Below are 18,687 nucleotides of genomic sequence, written 5' to 3'. Positions count from 1 at the left end.
TTATAATGTGCAAGGATCCCAGATTTCAGACCCCTGTCTCTACCTGCAGTAGGAAAGCTTTGCAAGTTGTGAAGCAGGGCTGCAGGTGTCTCTGTCCCTCTCTCTATCTTCCCCTTCCTCTAAATTTCTGGCTGTCTCTATTCTCAGTTCTCTGACAGATGGGTCTATGGTCTCCACTTCATCTTTTTCCTTTTATCAGAATGATAGCTATTGAGATGATTTTCCAAATGTGAGAATTGAGGCATCTGTAGGGTAAGTGAATCTGTCCAAGACCACTCTTGACAGTAAGGAGCAAAACCAGGGATTGACTCAATCTGTCTGTGTCCTCACTTAACTTCCCTCCAACTACCCCATTGCTGGATAATAAGTTGAACCAATATATATCAGAATGCACTGACAAGATCACCCCTAGCCTGCCACCAAAAAGCAAAAATAACATTTTGTTCTTTGTGTATAGCATGAGACAGTGTTGGTCTATCTTGTCTCCAAAGAACACCTTTTCCAGTATCTGACAGTACTTCATGATTGACCTCTTCTTGCTTTTTGAAGTTGAATCTCTTTCAGAATGTGTCTTTTCCTCCTAGTCTTACCTGATTTAGCATAGTTGTCATAACCAACTATGCTCCTGGTTAACATCTCCTGGCTATGGAGTATCTAGTTCCCTACCTGTAGAAAGGAAACTGGTTCTGGAACCAGTATCTGAAATATTATCTTACCATTAGGCATGATTTCACCCCATATTGGTTTGTTTACTCTATAATTGTTAACTGTTTACTTCTCTTTCTTTCTCTCTTTCTTTCTAGCTTTCTTTCTTCCTACCTTCTTTCCTTTTGCTGCCAGGGTTATTGGTGCATGTACTACAAATCCACTGCTCCTGGCAGCCATTTTTTCCCCTCTTCTTTCCATTTTATTTGATAGGACAGAGAAAAATTGAGAGGAGAAGGGGAGAGAGAGAGGGGGAGAGAAAGAGAGACACCTGCAGACCTGCTTCACCTCTTGTGAAGCATCCTCCCCTGCAGGTAGGGAGCTGGGGTGTGAGGTGGCCTTGAACCCAGATCCACTCACAGGTCCTTACACTTCTTTTATATGCTCAGCCAGGTGTGCCACTGCCTGGCCTCTTTACTCTTTTATTTCCCACTGCCATATCCCATCTTTTGCTTGAATTTTCATTGTTATCAGTAAAAATTACAAGTCTTATGAGCTTAAATAGATCTTTCCATCTTACTGTGCTGATGACAAGACTTTACTTGAAAAGAGCTTAAAATTTCAGTTCATGGGTTTAAGTCCATCACTTTGAATTTAAGATCTTATACAGTTTCCTAACAGATAAGTACAGACTTAATAAGTGTATCGTCCTTTAGCGATATGATTATTTCATAACTATTCAAGTATTTGAAGTAAGATAAAATCATGGCAGTTATTTGTATCCTTTCCTATTAGTTATTAAGCATAGGTCCCTTTTGGGGAAGTTTGATCTATCTATTTGATTCATATTTTCAAAATGTGATTTTGTAAGAGTCATCCAACATGAATCATTGTTATTATTGATGTAGATGTGTCTATGTATTTTCATATGCATTCATACCTGATAACAGAAGGTCATGCTTTGTTATAAATAAATACTTGCATGCCAAGTATGTTTTCTCTAAGGCAAAACTCAGGTTAATACAGCTCTACTGCCTACCATTTGAAATAATCTTTAGTCAGGAGCTCAGTGGTGGCACACCTGGTAGAGCAGTTTCCAGAAAAGAAATCCTGGGTTCAAGCACCCAGCCCCCACCTGCTGGTGGAGCAGTGATCCAAGTGTCTCATTCTCTTTCTCTCTCCATCTCTCTGTCTCCCGCTCTATCAAAGAAAAATAAGAGATGGTGTACTCTGTAGAGAACAGGTTAACAGACAGAAGGAAAGAAGTTAAAGCCCTGGTTCCCCACCTGCAGTCTTTTTTCTCTACCTCTCTCTTTCCTTTCCCTCTCAGTTTCTCTCTGTCTCTAATATATATATATATCCAGGGCCAGAGAGTGCACCTGGTTAAGCGCACACATTACCATGCACAAGGACCTGGGTTCAAGCCCCCAGTCCTCACCTACAGAAGGCAAAGCTTCAGGAGTGTTGAAGTAGGGTTGGAGTTGCCTCTCTCTCTCTTTCCCTCTTATCTTCCCCAGCCTTCTCAATTTCACTCTGTCTCTATACAGTAAAAATAAATAAATAAATAAATAAATAAGTGTTAAAATATATAAAGAGACAACCAGGCAACCAGGAGAGGTGGATTCTTGGTGTAGGCACAGAACCTCAGCAATAACCCTGAGGGTAATTAAAAAATAAAGAAATATAATGGATATATATATATATATATATATATATATATATATATATGTATATCTGTAAGGGGTAATTTTGTGCAGGCACTTAGCCCCAGTGATAACCCTTGTTGGGGGAAGAAAGAAAGAAAGAAAGGAAGGAAGGAAGGAAGGAAGGAAGGAAGGAAGGAAAGAAAAGCAAAGAAAGATTGTTAGTTATGCCAGATTAGGTTTCTTTGAACTAATCTGAGCAGATTCTCCTGGGATAGAACTCCCAGGAGGAGTAGGTAGTTTCTGCTGCTCTTTCATTGACCCCTAGAGCTAGGCAAGTCAATCCAGAAAACAAACAAAAACTAAGACATCCAAAACAAAAGATATGGAGGGTCAGATTTCCTTGCCCATGACTATTATGTTTAGAAACTCTTCCTGCAGGCATAACAGAGAGCTGGTTCCCTGCTGCAGAGAGGAACCTGTACTTCCAAGGAGGTCCAGATAAAGGGGGAAACAGTGCTGCTGTCCCAAGGTAGCGAGACGGAACATCAAAGAATTCCTCTTTTTTTTTCAATATATTTATTTATTGAGATGTTCTACAGCAATAAAAAGAAGGAACATTAACCAGAAAACCATAGATGAATATAAAAAAATACTCTTATGGGTTGAGGAGATAGCCTAATAGTTTTGCAAAAAGTCCTTCTTTCATCTCCCCCTCCCTGCCCTATTTTTTTTTAGAGGTTAATGGTTCACAGGACAATCGCCTGCACATGGGATCCATTTTCTAGCTCTGCAACATGGCTGCCTGCCTGCAAAACACTTTTCCTTTTCCACTCCTTCCCAAGAATTTCTTGCTTTGGTGCAATACCCCACCCTCAGTTCAAGTTTCTTTTTGATTTTATTTTACTTATTTCTTTTTATTGGGGCGGTTAATGGTTTACAATCAACAGTTGTGGGTACATGTGTAAAAATATCAAGTTGTTTTTTTTTTTGCCAAATACTCGAACACCCCTACAGAACTTCTTTCTGTGGTCAGGGTAGAAGCAGGAAGATAGAAGTCACTCTGATTATCTTTTTTAAATGTGTGCTATGTTGGAAACATGTCATTTATTGACAGTAATAAATTGTAGAGTCAGGCAGACTGCTCAGCTTGTTAGAGCATAGAATTTTCAAGTCTGAGTGCAGTGTTAAGGTCCATCTCTCTCTCTCTCTTCACTATATATATGTAGTGCATATCATATTATAGACATATGTGTCAATTATATGCTCATATATATATCCATGTACATGCATATATTTTTATATAATTTATTTCTAGTTAAAAGATCATTCTGAAGGTTAGGAGCAGCTAGAAGAGACCCCATCCCATAATTCCCAGCCTTAGACTGAGAGATAGACATAGAAGGGGGGAGGCATTGTAGGGACTCTTCCCTGAGGCTGAAATCTTGGGGGATTCCCTGCAGGAAGTCAAACAGGCAGAGACATCTGGCCTAACATAACCGAAAAATAAAGGGGGTGGGGTGGGGACTTGGCGGGGAAGGAGACTCAAATGGCAGTAGGTTGACCGATGTTGGACCTTGGGGATGGTGAATGGGGGTGGGTAGGTTGCTTATTATTTTTAGTGTCGTTTCTTGGAAAATGTTGTCTAGAACAAAGTGTTTGGTTAATGAAGTAAAAGAGAGAGTCTGAGGCCTGCACGCGCACACACACCTGAGCGCATGCACGCTCTCATCTGAGCACTTGCACACTCACACCTGAGCAGGTGCACGCCCTGTCCTGAGCGAGTACACGCTCTCGCCTCAACACGTGCACGCTGTCATCTGAACTGGTGCACAGGTGCACCTCCTCACCTGCATGCCCACACACAGGTGCATGGGATGGAGCTTCTGTGCACTGTGCTGCTGTCTTGGCTGAGCGGCCAAGCCCACCTGGTACCTGGGAGCTGGGCTTTGTGCATGAGTGCAGCTCCTGTTCAGGGGAGCAGGATGTAGCAGGGAAAGAACCTCAGGGAGGTCCTTCTTCCCTGGATAGAGCAAACTGCCTCTCTTCATTTGCTATGCTCCAGGTCTCTCTGAAGACCTCAAAGGTATCACCTATGCAAACTGCATCCTTCTGCCATGTAGGTGGGGCTGGGATGTGCAGCATGGTGGGTGGGTGCCCCAGCCACTGTATAGGAGGCACAGACGGAGCCTCAGTTCCTGGCCAGCAGGTGCTCACACTGGGATCCCCACGCCCACGACCTGGTGGGCTGCACAGCGCCTCACCTGTGCCCCATAGGCCCCTCTCAGCTGCAATGTTGATGGCTTTTCCTTTGAATTATTTTCCCCGGTGTAGAGAGAGAGGAACTGTACTGACTGGAAGGGTCATTCCAATGCCCTCCTGTTATGCAGGCATGATCTTCATTCCTATGCATTGCAATTCCTTGAGAAGAAGAGCCACACCATGAGATGATTTGCTTATTTATCTCATTTTTAATGTTCCATCTTGGAGACAGAGCATAGAAGCAACACAGAACCAGAACTTAGAGGAGGTAGCTTTCGATTCACAAGGGGAACGAAAGGCTGCCATATTGAAATCAGCTGTATTGACTTTGAATGTAGTGGGGGTCCTTGCTGGACTTTTGTTTACTTACCTATTTATTGTTGTCACCAGGGTTGTCATTGGGGCCCAGTATTAGCTTTATGGATCCATCACTGTCACCAGCCATTTTTTTCTTCTTTCTATTACACTTGCTATGACAGAGAGAAATTGGGGGGGATGGCAAAAGAAAGATACTTGCAGATCTGCTTTACTGCTCAGAAGTGGCCCCCCACGTAGCTGGGGGAGACGGGGTTCCAACCTATGTTCTTATGTGTGTTCCACTGGGTTTGCTACCACCTGGTCCCTCTCCAGGTTTTTCTTTTTTTTAGTGATTTAATGATTAACATAATTTTAAGATTATTCCACTAACTTCCCACTAACAGAGCTTTATATCCCACCCCCTATTCTTCCCTATTCTTGGAAGCTTCCCTATTTTTTATCCCTCTGGGAATATGGACCAAAATTCTCTATGGGGTGCAGAAGATGGGAGGTCAATTTCAACAGTTTTGAGGTCCTGCCTTTGACCATTCTTCTATAAAATTTTTAAAGATATATACTTTTTCTTGTGTTGTCTGCAGCTTGCTTAAATCAGTAGCATTTTTCTACTTAATGTTTCTTCCACCTGATACTTCTTTACTTGTGACTTCTTTACTTGTCTCCTTATCTTTTTTATCCTGATACTCTTCTTTAAAAAATGTTATTAGTTTATTGTTATTGATGAAGGCTTACTGGATTGTGAGATTATAGGTGTATAGATTCACACAATACCCAGTACCCACTGCATGCAAACACACACACACACACACACACACACACACACACACACACACACACACACACACACCTGCCACCCCACCACAACCAACACTGTTTTCACAAAGTTTTAGAGACACTTTGGTTACATTTTTGCTAAGTTTTCTTTTTCTTTAATTCTCTGTACTCCACATGTGAGCAAAATCATCCAGCAGTTGTTTTTTTCACTGCTTCTTTCCTTCAGTAAAAACACCTCCAGCTCCATCTATATTTGGTCTCAAACTATCCAATGCCATCTTTTTAAATTTCAGGTTAGTTATCCTCTGAGTGCGTATCCCATAACTTCTTTCTTGAATTGCTCTGAGATAAGGGGTCTGGATCCTCAGTGTGTGAGTGTGTACATGTTTTGTGAGATGTTCTTTATTCCTTGTGGGTATACTGCTCCTTTTGTACACTTTTGATCATGCTCCTAAATACACCCTACCTCTTGGCTGTGTCTAGTCTCTTTGTCTGACAAAGATGAGTCTAGAAAAAACAGCAACACGGCCAGCCAAGTATACTGGACTTGAGATTTGGCTCAATTACCACAGCTCCCCTCACTTGCAAAATTCTGTGATTCTCTGAAATTGGAATCCAAAAAAACTGAATAGGTGATGTGTTTGAGGTCAATAGAAAGACAGGTTTTCTCTGACTCCCGTGTGTGTGTGTGTGTGTGTGTGTGTGTGTGAGAGAGAGAGAGAGAGAGAGAGAGAGAGAGAGGGAGTGTTTACTCAACATGTGTATAATTTCTACTTTCCCATCTGGCATCTGCTTTGCCACCAGCCTAGCTGGCTGTTCTGTGTCAAGAGTACTTTAGCCTTTTCATTATGAAAGAGAAAGAGATGAGATCGTAGAAAAAAAAAAGAAATCCTTCCACCTTCTCCTCCTTACCTCACTTTCTGTTGTGTTGTTTCTAAGCAAGTTCCTTGCCATTTACCTTTGCGTTTTGCATTGCTTATTGATTGGCAATTTTAAAATAGTTTATTATGCTCTTTTGTTTCACTGTTCAAGAGCAAAAACAAAAGCTACCAGGCCCTGTGAGGTACACATTTGCATGCGGTGAACGTTGCCCACAGAAAAAGTAATTGCTAATGCATATTTATGTGGCACAAATTTGCCATTTGTTTATGCATAAAATTATCAATAGTGCAGGGCGGCCCAGCCGTAGAAAATGGTGACCTTTTTAGCTTAATAAATAGAAATCAGCTGTTATTGTGAAGAGATCAGCCATTTATTCTGTGTTGAGGGACATTGCCGGGAAAAATGCAGATTGGGGCTGGCAATATCATTAAATGGAAGGGCAATGACCCTTTCGGTGAAGTCTATTATACTTTATCTAATAGGGGATAAATGATTCTGCTTGGCAAATGGAAGGAAGAACAACAGATTTTTTTTTCCTTTTGTAATTTTATAACTATATGGATTTTAAGCCAGCTGAACGGGATGGGAGATCTTACTCTGACCTGTTGCTAGAATTCTCTGGGAAAAGTATGTTTCCAAGTAGGTTATTTATTTATTTATTTATTTATTTATTTATTTATTTATTGTCTACAGAGTTATCACTGGGGCTTGGTGTTGGGCTAGGAATCCACTAGTTCTGGAAGCCCTTTTTCACTTTTAAGACAGAGAGAAATTGAGAGAGGAGAGGAAGACAGAGAGGGAGAGAGACAGAAAGACACCTACAGACCTGTGTCACCGTTTGTGAAGCAATCCCCTACAGGTGTGGAACCAGGGGCTTGAACCAGGATCCTTGCGTGTGTCCTTGCTTCATATTATGTGCATTTAACTAGATGTGCCATCATCTGACCCCTAAGGTTGTTGTCTTTAATAATCGACAGTAAGTACAATAGTTTGTACATGTACAACATTTCTCAGTTTTCCACATAACAATACAGTTACCACTAGGTACTCTGCCATCCTTTTCCAGGACATGTATCCACTTCAGAATCTTTTACTTTGGTGCAAAATTTACCAACTCCAGTCCAGATTCTGCTTAGTGTTTTCTCCTCTAATCTTATTTTTCAACCTCTACCTGTGAGTGAGATCATCTCATATTCATCCTTCTGTTTCTGACTTATTTCACCTAACATGATTTCTTCAAGCTCCATCCAAGATTGGCTGGAAATGTTGAAATCACCATTTTTAATAGCTGAGTAGTATTCTACAGTGTATACATACCACAATTGCTCAGCCAGTCATCTGTTATTGGACACAGAGACCTGTCTCCACACACCTAGGAACAGCAGGAGACTTTAGAAGCTCCATGTCTGCCCCTCCTTCACTGTATTCCTTGAGGTCAGTTTACTTCCTCAGGTCCATAGTTCTACAATGAGTGGTTGTGCCCTCAGCCTCTTCCCCTGCCACCCTTTTTTAGCTGGACAGTCTGTTCTGCTGCATGTCACCAGAGAATGACTGAGTAAGCTTTTCCTAGCACAAATAGGCTGATGTTCTTTTCTTTTCTTTCTTTTTATTTTTTTAAGTTGGGAGGGGGTGGAAATAGGATTCAAACACTAGAATACATTAGTCCTAAAATGAATATATTTTATGTCATTTGTGAGGTATTGATTTTAGGCCCATTAGATTCACAAGTCCTAGTGAGGTGGGGGCAGGGTAAGCACTGATTGAATGAGTTAGGCTGGAATTCCAGAAGTAAAAGGCAGGATGATTAACCCCTTCTTACTCATTTCTTTCCCATTGGTATGTATTGCATAGTATCTGCACATGCCTGAGAAGAGAGTCCTGGGGCACTAGGGGAAGACAGAAACAGAATGGGGGTATGAATTGACCTGTCAGTGCCCATGTCCAGTGGATAAAGAATTACAGAAGCTAGAATTCCCAAAATACTTTTGATCCACATTCCCTGTGGTGAAGAAATGATAAGAGGAAAATGACCAGAGGGCTCTGAACTCCAACTCCATCAGGACCTGGAGAGAGAAGAAGAAAAAGGGATGGACATTTGAATGTAGCAAATTATAGGTATATGTGTGACTAAGTGGGACCTTACAAAAAAAGGATATATATACAAATAGTTGTGGAAATAATATTTAACCCAAATAGAGGATGTGGCAGACTTTCTCTGTTTTGTTTTTACATACATTCTCCTTTGCTGGTCTTTTTCTACTTGGCCAGATGTAACACTGCATTTAAATGGGAAAAAAAGTTTGGGCTATGTGTCTTATTAAATATATAAATGAGGGGCTGGGAGGTAGTGTAGCGGGTTAAGCATGCATGGTGTGAAGTGCAAGGATCAGTCTAAGGATCCTGGTTCTGCAGGGGTAGGGGGTGGTCACTTCACTGGCGGTGAAGCAGGTCTGCAGCTGTCTATCTTTCTCTCCCCCTCTCTGTCTTCCCCTCCTCTCTCAATTTCTCTCTGTCCTATCCAACAACAACAACAGCAATGGCAACAATATCAACAGTAACAAGGGCAACAAAAATGGTGGGGGATGGTCTTCAAGAGCATTGGATTCGTAGTGTAGGCACTGCACCCCAGAAATAACCCTGGAGGCAAAAATAAATATATAAACAAGGTTATTTTTATTTGTTTTTATTATTTATTTATTTATTTATTTATTTTGCCTTGAGGATATTGCTCTGGCTCAGTGCCAGCACTACTCATCAGCCACTTCTGGTGGCAATTTTTCCATTTTATTGGATAGGACAGAGAGAAATTGAAAGATGAGGCAGAGGTAGAGAGGGAGAGAGAAAGATAGACACCTGCAGACTTCCTGCTTGTGAAGCATGGCCCCTTGTGGGTGGGTAGGTGGGGACTCAAACTGGGATCCTTGCTTGGGTCCTTGTTTTTAACCAGGTGAGCCACCGCCTGGCCCCCAACATGGTTATTTTTAATTAAACGATTGGCCACCTTGACTTGACATCCTCTGCATGAATTCTAGTGTTCAGATACTTGAATAACAATATGTAATACTCTCCATGTATTGAGATAATGTAGAGCATTCTCTTGGTTAACCTTGTGCTTTTGGGATTTCTGTGGTCATCTACAGAAGGTTCTGATAATGAATTCAAGTGAAATCTATCCCCACCGGTCATTGTCCAGGCAGATAAAACTAACAAGTTCCATACATCTGTGATTAGAAGTATGTACAACCAGTGGTACAATGAGCATGTACACAAAACACTAGTCATGTCTTCATGAGCCAAACTGACAGTGAAGAGACAAAGAGTTGGCACCTAGGCTGTGGCTTCTCTGCTTTCAGACTTTTGATTTCTCTGCATTGAATTAATTGCCAAAGACCATTTCCTTCCAGCCTGGGGAAATTGGTAACAAAGTTAGAACTTCATCCACTCGTGAGAATGGCAGGAATCATTATTTGTGAAATTGAGCTGAGCAGTGCCACTTATGGAGATAGCAATCAGGGAGCCGGCAGAGAGGGAGAGCTGGAGGACTTTCACCAGACCATTGTGGTGGTGTCCATAGCTGTCGCATGTCTGAATGAAGGAAGAGGAGCCTCAGAAAGCACCTGCAGATCTCACATTAATCATGTCAAGAAACAAAGCTGCCTTGCCTAGAACTTCTGCAGGAGCTTTGTATGAAACTTGACAAAGTGAACAAGCTAATGATGGATTTAGCTTTTATTCATATATGCATCTAAATTGTACACATATAATTTTAGATGAATTCTGGTACCATGTTAATGTTGAACTAAGTCCTCTTTTTCTACAGCAGTATCTTCACTAGATATGTGAAATATATGGCATAGAGGAAAAGGTTTTGTGTATAATCTGTACAGAATATATACTATACAGGTACATTGTAGCTACATTTATTTTTGAAAATCAAATTCACCTGCTTCCAGCAGTCATAGATCATTATGTTCATTATGGGGCTGAATGGTGGTGCACCTGGTTGAGCGCATATGTTACAATATACAAGGACGGGTTCAAGTCCTCACTCACCGTCTTCAGGGAAAAAGCTTCATGAGTGGTGAAGCAGGGCTGCAGGTGTCTCTCTGTCTCTCTTCCTCTCTATCTCCCCCTCTCTTTTTATTTCTGGCTGTCCCTGCCCAATAAATAAATAAAGATAAAAAAGAACAACTGATCATTCAGGTTTCTTTCTCTTTTTCTTAGCATTCCTTTTGCTGATGACACGATTCCTGTTTGAATCTGTTTATGAGATACTGAAAGCTGATCAGAAAAGTTTGGAGCTGTACTGGATCAGGAAAAGGTACAGTCATACAACACATGCTACCTATATGAGGGAAATGTATTGCAGCATTTGATACATTTTGGAAAGTGGAAGTTACATGCCATCTCTAATCCTACATTTTTATATGTAAATCTATGGTACGTGCCTCAAAAAATAGAATAGGCAATCTGTTGCGATCAGATGACAACTGACATTGTACTTGTAATTTGGAAAGGAAGGTAATGTCTCTAGATGGACAGGATGTAAAGTTCTTACCTTTTTTAGTTGCAGTCCTCCAACTCCTTGAAAAGTTCTTTTTAAATTATTTTTATTTATTTTCCCTTTTGTTGCTCTTGTTTTATTGTTGTTGTAGTTATTATTGTTGTCGTCTTGGAAAGGACAGAGAGAAATGAAGAGAGGAAGGGAAAACAGAGAGGCGGGAGAGAAAGATAGACACCTGCATACCTGCTTCACAGCCTGTGAAGCAACTCCCCTGCAGGTGGAGAGCTGGGGGCTCGAACTGGGATCCTTATGCCAGATCCTTGTTCTTTGCGCCACGTGCGCTTACCCTGCTGAGCTACCGCCTGACTCCCTAAAAGTTCTTTTTAAGGGGCCCTTGCCAGTAGCACACCCTGGTTAAGCACACATAGTACTAAGTGCAAGGACCTGTGCAAAGATCTGGGTTCAAGCCCCTGGCTCTCCACCTGCAGAGAGTACACTTCAGAAGCAGTAAAGCAGATCTGTGGGTGTCTATCTTTCTCCCTCTCTATCTTCCCCTTCCCTCTCAATTTCTCTCTGTTCTATACAATAAATAAATAAAATTTTAAAAGCATAGAATGTCCACCAGGAGCAGTGGATTTGTAGTGCCTGAACCGAGCCTCAGTGATAACTCTAGAGGGGAAAAAAAGAGAAAGAAAAGAGAAGAAAAGATTTCTTTCTGTTTTTGTTTGTTTGTTTGCTATTGCTGCTGTCACATACTTTGAATCACAATGGATAGGTCACACATTAGTCAAAACATTTCTAAAGACTATTAAGTATTCCAGAAAATTATTCTGTAAACATATTTTTTAAAAATAAAATTTTCAAAAAAAAAAAACCTCAAATTTTCCTAAGGCCAAAAAGATATTTCCCATTCTTGGCAGAGAAACTTAATGGACATCTATTTATGTGCACACATATGAAATGCATGTTTGTATTAAACAAAAAAAAAGTTTCACTCTTGGGAATAGAAACTGGTAGTTTGACCACAGACCAGGGTTGAAAACACTTCTATAATACATGTCTGACTGAGAATCTTGTTTAGTGTTAGCAGAAAAATTTTGAGGTCGACTATCCTGTTGCTCAGAACAAGTTTGTCCCTAGTAAGATGAAAAAGGTAATTGTTTTATTTCCTGTTGATTCCTAAAAGGAATAATGAAATGAGGCCTTCTTGAATAGTAAATTAAATTGTTCATCCAGTCTTAAGACACATGAATAATATCTTTAAAACTTTAAGACACAAGTTTATTTAGAAATCCAGTATAAGCAGTGGTGGATGTTACTGCAATTATTTATTTATTTATTTATACTTATTGGTGGACTAATAGATTACAATACAGTTACTGACATATTGGGCATAATTTCTCTTTCCCCTGTGATAGTTATTTGGAAAGTACTCTTATCTTACCCACAGCCTAAGTGCCTTTATCTTATTGTACACAAGGACCACAATGCCCTGTCTCTTCCTTAGTCTCCTTTTTTCCCATTTTTTTTTTGTTTCTTTGTCTCTTTTTTCTTTTCTTTCCTTTTATTTTCTTCTCTTTTTGCCTCCAGGGTTACTGCTGGGGCTCTGTGTCTGCACTAGGAATTCACTGCTCCTGGAGGCTATTTTTTTCCCTTTTGTTGCCCTTGTTGTTTATTGTTGTTGTTGTTGTTACTATTATTATTATTATTGCTGTCATTGTTGTTGGATAAGACAGAAAGAAATCAAGAGAAGATGTGAAGATAGAGGTGGGGAGAGAAAGACACCTGCACAGACCTGCATCACCCCTTGTGAAGCAACACCCCCTGCAGGTGGGGAGCCAGGGGCTGGATTGGGCATCCTTATGCACCATGTGCTCTTAACCCACTGTGCTACCACCCAGCCCTCATTTTTCCCCCTTTTTCCTCAAAGTCCCCTGCTTTGGTGCAATACACCAAGCACATTTCAAGTAACAGGTATTGTTTTCCCTTGTTTCATAACTTCTACCTCTGAGCAAATTCATCAGGATATTGATCCATCCTTCTCATTTTGGCTTATGTCACTTAATGTGATTCCTTCAAGCTCCATCCAAGATTTAGAAAATTAGATGACTTCATCCTATTTAACAACTGAGTAGTATTCCATCGAGTTTATATACCACAACTTTTTTAACCACTCATCTGTCTATGGCATCTGGGTTACTTCCAACTTTGGACCACTATAAATCCTGCTACAATGAACATAAGTATGTATAGGTCTTTTGGGGGCGGGTATATTTTCTGCCTTTGGATAAATCCCCAGAAGAGGAATTGCCAAGTCATAGGGTAAGTCTATTTCTAGAATTCTGAGAAGTCACTGCCTTTTTAAAAACTGAATTATTTTATTATTAGTAGTATTGATTTAATTATGAACAACAAGTCTGTTGGATAGGAGAGGTACAATTCCACAAAATTCTTTCCACCAGAGTTCCACATCCCATCCCCTCTATTGGAAGCTTTCCTGTTCTTTATCCCTATGGGAACATGGACCCAGGATCACTATGGGGTGCAGAAGGAGGGAGGTCTGGCTTCTGTAATTGCTCCTCCCCTAGACATGGGTGTTGGCAGGTGGATCCATACTCCCAACTTGTTTCTATCTTTCCCTAGTGGGGCAGGGCTCTGGAGAGGATGGGTTCCAGGACATAGGGGTGAGATCATTTGCCCAGGGAAGTCAGATTGGTGTCATGGTAGCACCTGCAGCTTGGTGGCTAAAAAGCATGAAGACATAGAGCAGAACAAATTATTTAATAATCAGGAACCTAAAAGAATAGAGCAGATATCTGGGTTCTCCATTCTGGGAAAAGTTAGGAAGTCTATTTTAGGTATATTCCAAGGGACCCATGGCTTTACTAAGTCTTGCTTGTGCCCAACAGCTAACATGCAGGTGGGCTAATGGTATTGTCTGGGGAGATGGTGTCAGAGTTGGAAATAAGACTAGAAAGGTGGATCAGGACAGAGAGTAGCTCCCAAGTATGGGGAAAGTATATAAATACCATTAACTGTAAACTCCATCCATCTGATCTGGGGCCCATTTTCAGCACAGGAGCCTGTGTAACCTCTGCATCCCTGTAGATCTGAGCTCATATTTCATGGTCATAGCTAAGTCTGAATTCTTATTGGGACCAGGGAAGCAGCTCAATGGTGACAGTGCAGGACTGGTATACAAATAGTTCCAGATACAATCCAGCATGTTGGAGCCATCTCTGGCCTGTTGTCTCTCAATAAATAAATTGGTTTTTAAAATAATGATATTGGAGTTGGAAAAATAAAAAAGACATTGTGCAGGCAGCAAATTTAAACAATGAAGTAAAATTTAAAGTGTTATTCTCAAAGCATTTACTTATCTAACTTCATATATCTACAGACAAATGCAATAATTTCATATAGAGAGTAATGGAGTTTTGTGCTAGCAGAAGTAGAGTAAGTCACAAGCAATTATTGCAGATATGAAACTTACGTAGTTTTTCAAGGGGATATATAAGTTCCAATAAAATGCAATGGCAGATGACCAACTAGGACTGCTTCTGATATGTAGGACCAACTGTTGCTATATAAAAAAATTAAAATCTTTAAGATTTATCAATTTAGTAGCTAATATAAAAACCAAATAACTGGGCCAGGGAAATACTTTAATGGCTGTGGGAAAACTTTAATGCCTGAGGCTCCAAGATTTGTTTTGTTGTTGTTGTTTTTCTTTATCTCTGGCACTGCCATAAACCAGTGCTTCATGGAAAATAATAAATAATTAAGATTTCAAGGGGCCAGGTGGTGGTACACCTGGTTAAGTGCACACATTACAGTGTGCACGGACCCAGGTTCAAGCCCCTGACCCCCACCTACAGGGGAAAAGCAAGGCTGCAGGTGTCTACAAGCAGGGCTGCAGGTGTCTCTCTGTCTCTAGGTTCTTTCCTTTCAGTTTCTCTCTGTCTCTGTCCAGTAATAAATAAGTAAATATTAAAAAATATCTCAATTGTAATTTTAAAAGTTACTGAGCTGAAAGAAAGTTAATGTTATATCTAACTTACATTTAACTAGTAAAAACTAATTTGAGATGATCAGTTGGTAGTATGAATGTGAGGGGATGGGTTCTTTCAGTAAACTGGGAAGTGGCTTTATTTCTTCAGTCTCCCCAGAAGTAGTGATATGATGATTTCTATTCAGTGTTACCTCTTTTATATATATTGCATAGAGACAGCTAGAAACTGAGAGAGTAGGAAGAGAGAAAGAGAGACACCTACAGACTTGCTTCAACACTTGCAAAGCTTTCCCCCTGCAAGTGGAAACCTGAGGCTTGCATTAGAGTCCTTGTTCAATGTAATAACATGTGCACTCAACACCCGGCCCCTAGAGTATTAACTGTTTCCAGTGTATTTCTATGCAACACTTCATTTGCTGTGGAAGTCTTGGTTTCAAATAATTCAAAAATAGATTTTAAAAGATAATATTTAATTTTTTTCATTTATGTATTTAATGTTATAGGAACAGGATAAATTGTGATGGGAGAGAAGAGATAGAGAGGGAGAGAGAAAGAGAGACATCTTCAACTTTGCTTCACTGAATCTGAAGCTTCTCTTCTACAGGTGGGGACTAGGGATTTGAACCCACATCCTTGTGCATGGTAATTTGTCTGTCCAGCCCCCTAAAAGGTACCATTTTATTTTTATTATTTTTATTTATTTATTGGATGTAGACTGTCAGAAATCAAGAGGAAAGGGAGGGATAGAGAGGGTGAGAGACAGAGAGATACCTGCAGCACTGCTTCACCATTTGTGAAGCTTTCCCCCTACAGGTGGAGACTGGGGGCTTGAATTTGGGTCCTTGCATGTTGTAACATTTACACTCAACCAGGTGTGCCACCACCCGGCCCCAAAAGGTACTGTTTTATTTTCCACTAATGTAAAGTCTGCCACAGCTCAGAGCTGGTTGGAAGGTTCACAGCCACCAATATCAGGAAGCCTTTAGCTTTTGTTCAGTTATTTTTTTAACATGTGACTTCTTCCTAGTGTGATGTAGTATCCTGTGTTGGCATTCCAATCATTATGTTCCTATTCCAACAACTGGAAGGGAATATGACAGGAAGGCCATGTCCCATCCATATAAGGACTTTCTGAAAGTTCTCTACATTCTTTCCACTCAGGTTGTCTTGGCTAATTCATAGTCATGTGGCCATGCCATATTTTTCAGAGATGGAAGAAATGGCACTTTTGTTCTGAGAAATAAATCTGAGGGAATTATTGAACAGTGCTATTATTATATAGCAGAGCTATTGACGGTGTCTGTTATTATATAACAGGGTTTTTAACAGTGTCTGGTAATTTCACTTCCAAGTACTAATTAATGAACTATCTAGAAAAGGAGATAAAGCTTGTCTAAATATTCTCATCTATTGTAACAGGAAGACTTTGGGCAGCTTTCTAACATAAGAGCAGTGCTTACACAAATTTAAGTACATTCCTATAATAAAGTAACATATCATAAAGATATATGAAATTACATGACATATTCATTGAAACAAGTTAGTATCCACACTCAAAAGTATATCTCCAAACATCTGTGTGTATACACACATGCATATAAATACTTAGAAATGCATATATCAAATACAAAAATCTAACAAAAATAACTGAATATAATCACATCAAATATTATTAGTCCCCGATCATGGAATCGTGAACAATTTCAATTTTCTTTATGTTAATGAATTTGATTATAATAACTGTGGTTTAGTGTTATTCTGAGAAGTAGGGAAAAGAATAGAGTTCTAAAAGCTTTGTATTCATTTCTTGCTTATTTGTCTAAAAACATGTCTATTGTGACCATTTTATTGGTGCATATTTTTAGAAGAAACTATAGGTTATCATGTTAACATATTATTTGTAGCTACCAGTGTACCCAGGGGGCCGGGCGGTGGCACCCCTGGTTAAACACACATAGTACAAAGAGCAAGGATCCGGGTTTGAGCCCTGGGCTCCCCACCTACGGGGCCGGGACCTCACAAGCAATAAAGTTGGTCTGCAGGTGTCTTCTATCTTCCTCTCCCCTCTCTATCTTTCATTCTTTTTTTTTTTTAATTTGCTTTTTCCCCCCTTTTGTTGCCCTTGTTATTTTTATTGTTGTTGTAGTTATTATTATTGTTGTTATTGATATCATTGTTGTTGGATAGGACAGAGAGAAATGGAGAGAGGAGGGGAAGACAGAGAGGGGGAGAGAAGGAAACCTGCAGACCTGCTTCACCGCTTGTGAAGCGACTCCCCTGCAGGTGGGGAGCCCGGGGCTTGAACCAGGATCCTTAGACTGGTCCTTGTGCTTCGGGCCACATGCTCTGTAACCCATTGTGCTACCGCTTCCCCCCCCCCCATCTTTCTTCCCCTCCCCTCTCAATTTCTCTCTGTCCTATATTAAAAAGAGAAAAAATGGCCACAGAAACAATGTATTCCTAGTGCTGGGACTGAGCCCTAGCGATAACCCTAGAGACAAAGTAAAATAAAATAAAACAAAATTAAAAATAAGATAAAATAGATATCAGTGTACGCACAAAATGGCTTAATTAATTATCAAATTTCATACTGTGGTAAGCACATCTAACACAGCAAAAATAACCACTTGATATAGATATCCTAAATCCAGGGCTTGCAGAGATAAACCAAGGATGATGGTTAGTTACACCACTGGTTGTATTTATTTTGGTTTTGCTACCTCCTCTACATTAACATTCTTTTAAAATGTCACTGCGTTTAAAATGATTTGCTGTAACCATTTAGCCAGTTAGTAATTTCTGATCCTAAGTGGTTGTTATCTGTACAGGGCATTTGGTTACCTTTCTTTTTCTTAAAATAGGCAGGTTCTCTGCTTTCACGATTTATCAAACCCAGTCACATATTTTTTTTCTTCACTCACCCAAACCTAGTAAGTAAAACTCTTTATTGCTTGGGGGTAAAAAGGAAAATAATACTAATATATTGTAAATTGTCAAATGAGTTCCTTATAATTAAAGTTTACTATGCAATATACAATTTTTAAGGCATTTATCGCGACAGGGTTCACTGGCCTTTGAGAATGAGCCACTTTGTTGACAAATCTATCATCTAAATCATGCAACATTAATGAGAACTCAGAGCCACACACTCTCACATTTTAATGTGGGTGGCAGTTTAAGAGAAAATATCACCAAAAATAAATTACTTAATATGATTAAAGTTGATTTTAAAAAGGTCTGCCACTTGTGGATTAAAATGTGCACTACTCTGAACACATAATAATTAAGAATGGTGCAAGGCCATGTTAAAATCCAATGACTCTCTGAAGTCAGGCTATTATTAAACAGTAAAACCCAAAAGTAAAGAGACAGAGAGGGGGGGAGGGTGAGGGAGATGGAGAGAGAGAGAGAGATCATTGAGGGGGCTGGATGGTGGTGCACATGTTATAATGCTCAAGGACCCAGGTTCAAGCACCCGCTCTCCACCTGCAGGGAGAAAATTTTTAGAGTGGTGAAACAGTGTTGCAGATGCTTCTCCGTCTCTCTCCCTCTCTATCATCCCTTTCCCTCTTGATTTCTGACTGTCTCTACTCAATAAATAAATTAAGATAATACAAAAATAAAATTTAAAAAAACATTGCTTTCCAGTC

At 40.1% G+C, this 18,687-nt stretch overlaps 1 protein-coding gene across 5 annotated transcripts in view; it reads left to right on the top strand.

Moving 5' to 3' along the window:
* Positions 1-18,687, top strand: part of SOX5 (SRY-box transcription factor 5) — a 1,357,610-nt gene that overhangs the window by 462,941 nt on the left and 875,982 nt on the right. For all 5 annotated transcript variants that reach the window (XM_060194518.1, XM_060194519.1, XM_060194513.1 and 2 more), the window contains one exon: positions 10,746-10,842. The gene's annotated coding sequence lies outside the window, so the exon portion shown is untranslated. The remainder of the gene's footprint in view (positions 1-10,745; positions 10,843-18,687) is intronic.

This window comes from Erinaceus europaeus, chromosome 7, assembly GCF_950295315.1.
Source record: "Erinaceus europaeus chromosome 7, mEriEur2.1, whole genome shotgun sequence".
Lineage (NCBI taxonomy): Eukaryota > Metazoa > Chordata > Mammalia > Eulipotyphla > Erinaceidae > Erinaceus > Erinaceus europaeus.
This window is presented reverse-complemented; position numbering and strand designations above follow the sequence as displayed.